At 35.7% G+C, this 10,416-nt stretch overlaps 1 long non-coding RNA gene across 1 annotated transcript; it reads right to left on the bottom strand.

The window, feature by feature from the left end:
- Positions 1–1,028: 1,028 nt before the first annotated feature.
- On the bottom strand, positions 1,029–5,172 carry LOC120262312. Its single transcript, XR_005536747.1, has 3 exons — positions 5,088–5,172; positions 1,558–1,650; positions 1,029–1,400 (listed from the first exon to the last, which is right to left on the bottom strand). It is a non-coding gene; the product is annotated as an uncharacterized LOC120262312 (long non-coding RNA).
- Positions 5,173–10,416: the final 5,244 nt, after the last annotated feature.

Genomic DNA, 10,416 nt, shown 5'->3' with positions numbered 1-10,416 from the left:
AAGTACCATGCAAGTACAGTGCATAGTACTTTTTGTGCATATTGGTAATTAATCTAAAAGATGCTTATTTTGGTATATAATTAAAAAAAATGCAATATTTAGAAAAAAAAAATCCTTAAGATAGTGTATTTTGTATTTGAAAAGAAATCCTATTAGCATCAAAATGTTGCTTCTTACTCATCAAATCCTAAAGATATCTAAAACACTTGCATCACATGTAAGATGAAAAAGGAAGAACATCTAATCATTAGAGAATATGAGGGATGCAAATATAAAAGAAAATGATGAGTCTAAATAGGCAAAAACCATATATGTTATGTTAAATAATCTATATGATGAATTGCATGCATGTGATGTTTTTGTCAAAAATGGTTGCATTTTTTTTGGTTAGCGGGTGAGATTAGGTGAGTTAATCAAGAGTTTAAACTCTTAATCTCATCCAACATCTCCCTATAAATAGACATGAAAGTTGAAGCCTTCATTGCACCATTTAATGGAAAAGTGAGTGAGGGTAAGACAAAAGTGGGGAAAAATAGTGAGAAATAATTAGAGAGTTTGTGTTGCTTTTATTACAAGAGAGCAGAAGTTGTTGTTCTTCTTATTAATAGAAAGCTTGTAACTCCTATTTTTATTATAATTAAATTCTTCTCCCTTTGCTCGTGGTTTTTACCTTAATTTATTTTATAATTTTCCAAGTAAAATCTATGTCCCTCATCTTTATTTTTATTATTATTATTATTATTATTATTATTTTTAAGTACTTTTGATGTGACCCTTCTCTCAACTAGGTCGATAAAACAAGAACAATAAGACATCACCATCAACTCATATGAACACAACCTAACTATATAATTGCGACCAACTAACAAGCCATATGACTATATACACTAATCAATTACATTCCAAAACCAAATTGTAGTAATAATTGAAGTCAAAAATTACTTATCATTCTATAAAAATCCAAAAAAAAATTAGAACATTGTCCTTCAACTATTTATACAGATGTAGCAATAAAAATTGGTATTTGATCATCATAACTAATCATTCAATGTTAAATAAGACTAAAACACAAAAAAAGATAAAAGTACAAGTGTAGGACAACTATAATAATGCAAGCCACCATCAGGGAGAGTGAAAGTCACAACTTTAGGTTTTCAAAGTCTTCTTAAAATCCTTCTCCATCAACAAAGACTTTAATATTCCTACTTAAAAAATATTTGAGAAACTCCTTTTGCAAAAATCCATCTAAGAAACTCCTTTTGCTCTTGTTTCACAACCCCATCACATACAATATCATGCCCTAGCCCCAAAACCGGGCCTACTGACAGATCGGCCGCATCCAACATGGCTATGCCCCACTAGGCACAAGGCATCAGACTCAGGTCTGGTCAAAGTCAACCCTAACAAGCAAAACATGAAACAATAATATAGAATTACAAATAAAAGCAACAGCAAACAAACATAATTCAAATATGGCTTTAACAGCCTTACAGAAATACAATGCCACTCTTAACAGAAAGAAAGCCAGAATACAGACAGAATACAAGTCTCACTCACTCAAAAAATTAACTAGAGGTGAACAACCTTGACGAAATAAACACAGAAATAAGGCTCCCAGAACAAACCCCCGATCGGAGGCTTAATCTTCCCCTACGAAAAAGAAATTCACAGAGCACATGAGCCACAAGGGCTCAGTAGGATTGCAGAAATAACAGATAATACAGATAATTGTAGAATAATTATAATTCAGACAGAGATATAGAAAAAAACTCAGAATACAAAAATAATCAAAAATACAAGAAATATGAGAAACAGACATGTACATCTCCCTAACTAATAATAGAATCAACAGCTCAAAGTTGGATCTTCGATGGTGAAGTCAAACAGAATAGACAAAATATCAACAGTCAAAGCCGGATCTTCGACCGTAGTTGAGACGGACAAGCATGTCTGGTAGTGCTACTACAAAAAACATGTGCACATGGCTAAAACTTACTCCTCCTATTTGGGCAATTTGCTAGGAATGGAGATGTACTAAAAACTGCAGAAATACAGAGTACATACAGAGAAAATACCGAATAAATAATACAAAAACAAAATTAATAAATAAATAAATAAAATTACTAAATAATTCATGAATTAACCACACACCAAAGAAATGCAGAATTATACTGGTGCAAGAGCCTACCTGGCTCGAAACTACGAAGTTGGGTTCAACAGATGTCACGACTTAAGGTTCGCTAATGGGATCTAACCAATCAAAAGAAGTTAAAATTAGATTACACAATTTGGGTCGGATCTAAACCTACAACTAAAGCTCAAGGCTTGAAGAGGGCCAAACTAAGCAATCAAGGAAAATTCCAGGTCACAAACTAATAATCCGGACCAATAAAAATATAAAAACATTGCATACATATCTACAAGTATACATATAACAACAAGGATATGAACATGAAAATATGGCCAAAAAGGTGATATACATAATTGGCACACCCCTCGCGTGTGTGTATTGCAAGTGCTCCGGTTGTCGAAGTAATAAAGTACCTCGGTGAGTACGTAGTCGTATCCATAAGAAATAGTGCTAAAAACATAAGTATTGATATCTAACTATAGTGAGAAAGATTGAAGGGTTGTGTGAACAATATCAATGCAAATGAAAATAAAGAACATAAAAGATAGCACAATAGGAATAAGGAAAGGTAATCGATAGAAAGATGGGCACCCGGACATTGCTCACACTTGGACTATTGTTTCAAGTGCAAGACTAATTATTATGCCTCCTAGATAATGTTTAATAAGTCGTGAAAATCCAAATACACACGGTCCGAAACCTAAGGTCAACCATGACTAATCCTACACTATGTCGCGACGGAAAGATATACTCTCGACACCCCCACACTGTACAAGATTGCTTAAAGCTCTAGCAACTCCAAATGATAAACCCTATTCTCTAATATAGATCTAACCCTTTAGTTTAGGCGAAAGACCCTTAATCACAATTAAGTCCAGCATCAAAGATACTTCAACACTTTAATCTGTTGCTCGTACAACTAAGCCATAATGGAGTTTGTCTCTTAGCACTTCACTCTACCGTGACCGCAAAAAACTCTTGAAACATGGAGGTAGGATAAATCACACCATATGGGAAAGGGGGCGTTCCACTACCTCTTGACTCACCCTCTCAACCCTCTCCAACCTTACTTTGTCTAATCCTAATGAAGTGTCACTCATTCACAAGGATTACCAATATAGATTCTCAACCCTAGTGTCACCCTAAGGAAAAAATCAATTCAACAAGCATTCAAGGATGGAACTCAATTAAAACATCAATTAAAGAAACATAATAAGAGTCAATGAAACATAATCATCTAAGGTTTACAAGTCCAAGCACCCACTAGTGGTTTAGCTCTCCATGGAGCAACACACAATCAACAATGAAATCGAAAGTAAAAGCATGTTATCCATAGATAAAACCCCCTTGTAGTCTGTATCAATGGTCATGTGGAACCGCCTCGTCTTCTCCAAAAGTTCCCTTGTCAAGCCTAGGGCACACCTCGCCGAATTGATGTCGACGAAAACTCCCCCAATAACTCTCCTCCAAAGGAACGCGATGTCAAAGGTTGTAGAACCGCTCCAAAAAACTAACTAAAGCCTTTCCAAACCTTAGCCATGAGAGCGTCCAAAGGTGGACAAAAGATGGAAAAAAGATCCCCAAAGAATCCTCAAATCATGATATTTATAAGGGCTAGAATCGGGCATCCACACGGGTGTGTGGAATTTCCACACTGCCGTGTGGATTTTCAGGAATTGGTTTTCTACGGTCTGTGAATAGAAACTGCTACAATGATTTTGTTATAGTGATTTGTTACAGTAAAGTGCTATAATACTTCGCCATAATGCTCTTGAATCCACTCTTTTCATTGAGGCCACATGAATGGGCACACATTCTTGCGGTAGATCGCGTTGTGTATTCAATAAAACCATATTGATGGAGCTCTTACTAATGTTGCACAAGTCGGAACACATGTGACTGTCTTTGTGCCCCTCCACTTTATGTATTTGCTTGAGCACAATGGAGGTTGGCACACACCCACATGTCTTTGAGCACACCTTATGTCTTTACGTTTATTCAATAAAAAGAACTTCATCAACAAATGCATTCAAGATCTACTTTTGCTTTCTTTCTTCCTAAATTGTCTCCATAACCCCAAATGCACAAAAGAACGCAAATACACATGCATAAACGATAAAATCTGATAAAAGTGATGCTCAATGTAAGAAAAAAATACTTCGTATTACTTATACATAAGCAGTTATCAATAATTATAAAAATTTATACTTACTATAAAACAAGAACAAAAGGCCCACAAATATAAATTTAGAGGTTGCTCAATAAACTTGGATTTAGTCAAAATTCACAAAACTCACACCCCTAAACTAAAAAAAAATCAGAAAGTTTTTCCAAAGATTCCCAGCATGATTAACCCCTTAACCAAGTTTAGAAACTCCATGTAAACTTAATTATAAAATATTTAAATATAAAAGATACATAAAATAAACAAAAAGGAGAGTGATGTGATATACACCCGATCAGCTCACACTCTTACATTTTAAAGAAACATATATTTATATATATATAATTAAAACCTCATGAAAGCATTGCTTAAGCTTTCAAGGGTATAAAATTTTTAAAAGATGATTTAAAGTAAACATGCTTTGCACAATTTAAATTCCAATCGCCTGAATATAAATACACATACATATATACAACCATATATGTATATATATATACTGATATACATACAAAATACATGATAGTATACACAATAAACCAAAAAGAGATGCATGCTCAACACCAAATTAGGCTTCACAGATGCATTGCCAAGGCCAAAGCCCACAGAACAAATTTTAGCCAAATGCATACTAGGCTCATTAAAACACAATAGCTTAAACTGAGAGTGAGAAAGACACAAACTAACATATAACCATATTGTTAAGTACCAAGTATAATAATGGAAGATCGCTAAACATCACAACAAAGTCGCCAAGCTAATGAACACAGAAAAGAAGCAAAGCATTGATCTAACCTTAAAACCAAAAAGAAAGTAGAATCATTGAATGGCTGCAACAATGACCACCAACATCACCAAGCTTTAGAGTTCCTCTAAGAAGAAAAAAAAAAGAGCTTTCAAGAAGATAAAGAGCATTCCTTCAGACTAAGCTCTCTAAAAGCAGCCTAAATTCAATTATTACAAACCAATAATTACCCAACCGGATCCAAAGTTAATGGGTGTAAGTACAAGGAAGGTGGGCTCAGCTTCAATTATTAACTCCAAAAATCCTTCGGTCAACTTCTAAACAATGTGCAAAGTTAGGATGTAGAGTTCTTTTAAGAATACTCTATGCATAAGTAATAACTTTTATCTTAAGGCACAAGAGAGGATGTAGAGTTCTCTCTTAGGAAAATTTCTAGGGAAGACATTATTGCTGGAGTAGACTAGGAAAGCTTTAGAAAAGCTATGGAGTTCTTTTGGAACATTTATTATTGCAAACATGTCAAATGGTTTTTATTTCATCATATGCCAAGATCATGAAATGTTGGAGCAAATGTTATGGGAAGAGCCCTGAATAATCACAAGGATAGTGTTGTAGGTAACAAAGAGACCTGACTTTCAACCAGCTTTTGAGAAACTTGACACAACGGTAATATGGTTGTAGTTGCATTATCTGTCGATGGAGTACTAAGAAGATAACATGCTCAAAGACATTAGAGCACATCTTAGGCAATTGCTTACGATGGACAATCATACATTGAATTTATCTAGGGCTAGATATGCAAGGATTTGCATAGAGATAGATTTTGCCCAATCCTTGAAACAAGTGGAATAGAGGAGAACTGGGTTATGGTGGTTATTGTTTATGAGAAGCATCCTAATTTTTGCTTCAGGTATGGTCAGATAGGGTATGAAGAAACAAGTTTTTATTTGGTTCTGGTAGCCCAATATGTGGAAATGTGAATTATGACATTCTAATAACTGTCACTCAACTCCCAACATCACATAAAGCCAACTATGGTGAGGCAAGGCCAAGTGTGACAGCTTCATCTTAAGGCCCTAAAGACATACTTTGGAGCTAGAGGTTGAGCTATAGAAGGGCATGAAGAAAGAATACAAGCCATGGATGATGGTGTACAGGGGCCAAGGGAGAGATGGGGGATGAGATCTAGTGATTTTTCCAAGGCCTCATGCACATACCAAGGACTTGGACACTTGTTTTAATCCTCAGCCATTAAAGTAACACATGGGAAGAACAGGCGAGGTGTGCATAATACATAAGGGCCAGACAAATATAGTTGCTTTCAAGGGTGAGAGTGCTCATCCTAAGGAGTTAGGTTGTGAATTTCTCTCTGACCACCATGTATGATAAGATATGGATCAACCTATTCCTTATGAGCAAGGGTAAGATGTTGGAACCCCTAGAGAGGTAACTAGGGTGATGGACATAATTGACATTTATCACTGAACTATTGAAGAAGATAGTTGACTATTGGAAACCTTAGGCAATCATCGACTATTGGTCACTCTCACCCTTAGATCAAATGAATATTATATAACTTATATGTATAAAATACATACATTAAGGTACTTATCATTTACCTCAATGCAGTGTTCAGCTTTTTGGTTCTTTCATACTCCACACCTTTTATATTGTTATGTTCCTTGATTTACCCATTCTCCTGGCTAGTGTAGGAGATGGACTCACGGGTTGTACTAGTGCTTCAACAAGCTCTTCCTTGAAGAACTCTTAAAGAGGATTCACCATGAACATATCCTGCACAAGATCAGAAATAGACAAGTTAGGTTTTGTGCAAAATAACATTCATCATCATGGTCAATGGAGTGCTTCATAGCACTCAGGACGATGTTCACTACTTTTTATCCCTAACTTTCAAAGTCATCTTTCCATCTCGCCAATTTATGAGAGCCCTAGAAGTGTTCAGAAAAGGTTTTCTAAGAATAAGCGGGTCTCTACATCCTCATCTATATCCAAGATCACAAAATCCACAGGGAAGACGAGTTTCTCAACTGTCACTAGAACATTTTCCACAATTCCCCGTGGTCTTGTGACTAATCTATCACCCAACTCCAAAGTCATTATTGGCAGCCTAAGTTCTTCTAAGTCCTAACCAAAGTTTCAAATAAATAGTGTATGGCATTACATTGATACTAACCCTAGAATCGTCTAGGGCATGTTCCTCCACGCCGTCGCCCAACCGACATGGGATCACAAAACTCAGAGGATTTCTTAACTTCCTCAGTAGCTTCCTATCCATAATAGCAAAGCAATTACCATGAGAGCCATCGTATCTACTTTTTAAAGTTTCCTCTTATTGGTGAGCAAATCTTTTAAAAATTTTGCATATTTTAGCATTTGGGACAAAGCTTCAACAATTGGGATATTGACGTGGAGTTGCTTAGAAATGTTTATAAACTTTTTGAACTGTGCATCCTCCTTGTCAACTATCAACCTAGAGGGATATAGAACTTGAGGTTTATATTCCTGAACTATGGGTTGAGTCTGCGACTGGCCTTTAGGCTCTTCTTCACTTCTTTGATCATTCTCCTCAATGGATTCCTCTAAAGCACTAAGGCTTTCCTGTATGGTTACCCTCTTCATATTGGCACTTGGACCCTGAGCAACCCTCACCTTAACAGTCTTACCATTGTGGAGTGATATCGCCTTCAGGAGCTCCCTCAGGTTAGCTTCGATGTTTCTTGGGAGACTACCTTGAGGCCTGTAGGTATTGACCCTTGCCAACTGCCAAACTTGGTTCTCCAAATTCTTAATTGATGCTTAGATGCTCCTTAATGTAGCACCAAACTCGCCCATCTTAGCATTATTACTTATCATGTATTTGGCTAAAACATCCTCTGTGGAGAATTTCCTCTCTAACTACTGTTGCTATGACTAATACTAATAATTTTGCTACTAGGAAGGCCTCTATTGCTGGCCCTGACTCCAGGAAAAGTTAGGATGGCTCCTCCATCATGGGTTGTAGGTACTGTTGGTCACAGTTGGTCACAATCGGCTATTGAGCTACCCCATATCCTCCTTCACATGTCTCACAGAATAGAATAGTTCTGGAACTTGAACTAGCACCTTGACCATTACTCACGAGTAGATCCAACTTCCTTGTGAGCACATTCACCTTTTGTTATCTACGTCTACTTCATGCAATCTATGTCTACTTCATGCAAATGGTATCTACGTCTACTTCATGCAATCTAGCCACCCTCAGCTGCTTGCCTCTTGAACTCTAGTGTGACTCATTGTTGACCATGTCCTCAAATAAATCGTCTACCTTATTAAGATACTTGTTGCTCAATGGCCGACTAGCTGAGGCATCGATGATATATCTTGTCTGCTAGTTTAGTCCATTCTATAGAATCAGTAGTCTCATCCATGAACTTAACCCACGATGAGGGTACCACCTAAAAAGATCCTTGAACCTCTCACGTGCCTTAAACAGTGTCTCAGACTCTCCCTACTTGAATGCTGAGATTTTGTTTGATTTTCGCTACCTTACTTGGTGGAAAATACAGACCAATAAATTTCTACACCAAGTCATTCCATGTCTTAATAGACCCCATGGCTAGAGAAGTAAGCCACTAATATGTCAAACCCCTTAAACTGAACGGAAAAGCCTCAATATTATTGCATTGTTTGTAACAATAAATATCTTAAATGTCAAATAGATCAGCAAAAACTTCAAAATATGGGTGGTTGGGTCTTTATCCACTAGGCCATCAAACTAACAGAAGTTATGCATTATCCTAATGGTACCAGGCTTGATCTCAAAGTTTTTTCCTGCAGCCACTTGGGCTTGAACACTAAACTCTTCTCCTGTGAATTGTTGCTATTCATACTCAGAAAGTGTTATCCTAGGCTCAGCCATGATATCAGACTCTCGATCTTCAATATGAACCTCTATTTCCACAGCTAACTTCTCTCGGAGCCTTCATAATAATATTCTTTCAACTTCACTATCTCTTTCTACTAAGTATGCAAGGTTAGCTCTGGTCATGTACAATTACCTGCATAGGGGAATTGTCACACCCTGAACCCGGCTCGCTAGACCTGGTGCGCTGACAAAACGCAGCATACCTACAAGACTGAGACCCAGTAGGCATGCAAAGCCTCAAACCCGATTCTCAAGCAGTGATCTATTAAGCTCCTAATCTGAAAAAAAAAAAAAATTAAACAACACATTATGAGCTTGACATCCCAGTAAGCACCCACAAAAAACTTATAGGGATTATTTACAAAAATCATAAATTATCAAAATCAAAATCAGAAATAAAATTTATTTCAAATAAACAGATATGTCAAAACCAAGTATATAGGTCCCCCAAACAACTATTGCTAAAACAAAATAACAGAACTCATATATTTAGCCTCGGTGACCCGAGCCAGATTTATCAAAAGCTGTTATTCTTCACCGACGGAAAGCAGTGGGAAACTACAGTTTCCATATCATAGTACATGTCAACACAGTCAGTGTTTAACCCCCAGTGAAAGGGTTATTGCAAAGTTAGTTTGGGGACTACAGGTACTGTGTCAAAATAGTTCATGTTCACAAAACAATAAATTGTTAAAATTCATATTGGCAAAATGCAAGTAATTTGTAGTCTCGTGATCCCATTTTTATCATATCAAAATAAACCAGTTATTTTAATTCAACCATGAACTGATAATTTTAAAAAAAAATATTAACAATAATTAATCAAAAAATTAACTAAAAGATATCTAAAATTCACAATTGAAGTAATACATATTTAGATAAGCTGTCTAACACTTTAGAAATTGAATAATTTGAATTTAAATAGATGTTCAAACCTTTCAGAAAATTCTAATCCAAAATAAAATATCACTAACTCGAAATTTCAAATAATTTAAAGTAATTCCGAAAATAATAATAAATAAATAATTCAAAATATAAACAAAATAATCAGTATTTTTATCAAAAATTTTAAAAGTTCACAAAACTAGAATTTTCAAGTATATACATATAATAGGATTTATATGTGGGATACTTACCTGATTAACGCCCAAAAATACTCCCAAACCTTACACCCTTGTCATGTCCTATATTTGGGAAGAGATCATATTAGCTTTCAAATAACAAATTGAGGCTAACAACCAATAGTATATAAAAAAAGATTTTTAGAAGGGTACAAATGCAAAAAAAAAGTTCAAACTATTGTTCTACACTCCTAAATATTGATTATTGCCAGAGTACGATAGCAATTACCCACTCTAAAAGTCATATCAATAATTCCAACATGATCAAATGAGTACTAATACCATCATAACTTCATATACACTTTTCCAAATCACAAATTTCAAAATTCTAGG

The sequence above is a fragment of the Dioscorea cayenensis genome, chromosome 5, assembly GCF_009730915.1.
Source record: "Dioscorea cayenensis subsp. rotundata cultivar TDr96_F1 chromosome 5, TDr96_F1_v2_PseudoChromosome.rev07_lg8_w22 25.fasta, whole genome shotgun sequence".
Taxonomy (NCBI): domain Eukaryota; kingdom Viridiplantae; phylum Streptophyta; class Magnoliopsida; order Dioscoreales; family Dioscoreaceae; genus Dioscorea; species Dioscorea cayenensis.
The sequence above is the reverse complement of the archived record's forward strand: the minus strand, read 5'-3'. Positions and strand labels throughout refer to the sequence as shown.